The following is a 279-nucleotide window of genomic DNA, read 5'->3' on the forward strand; positions in this document are numbered from 1 at the left end:
GCTCATTCCCGTCGTTGCAAGTCGTCACCAAACCCGAATCCACGTTTTGTTGGTTCTGCTCTGAGAAGCAGAAACACGAAACCAGGCAAAGAGAAACACCCAAGTAAACTACAAACATAGAAAACTTCAAACGGGGTAATATATGGTAATTAAACTAATTATTACAATAAAAATTAATATTATGTATTACGTACGCCAGCATATAATAAGTGCAACAACGTCTGGGGAATTCAACATAACTCTACGCTGCTGCAGCAGGAGGAAACGAACAAAGTAGAT

Source organism: Eimeria mitis, genomic scaffold (genome assembly GCF_000499745.2).
Source record: "Eimeria mitis Houghton genomic scaffold, Emh_scaff3674, whole genome shotgun sequence".
NCBI lineage: Eukaryota > Apicomplexa > Conoidasida > Eucoccidiorida > Eimeriidae > Eimeria > Eimeria mitis.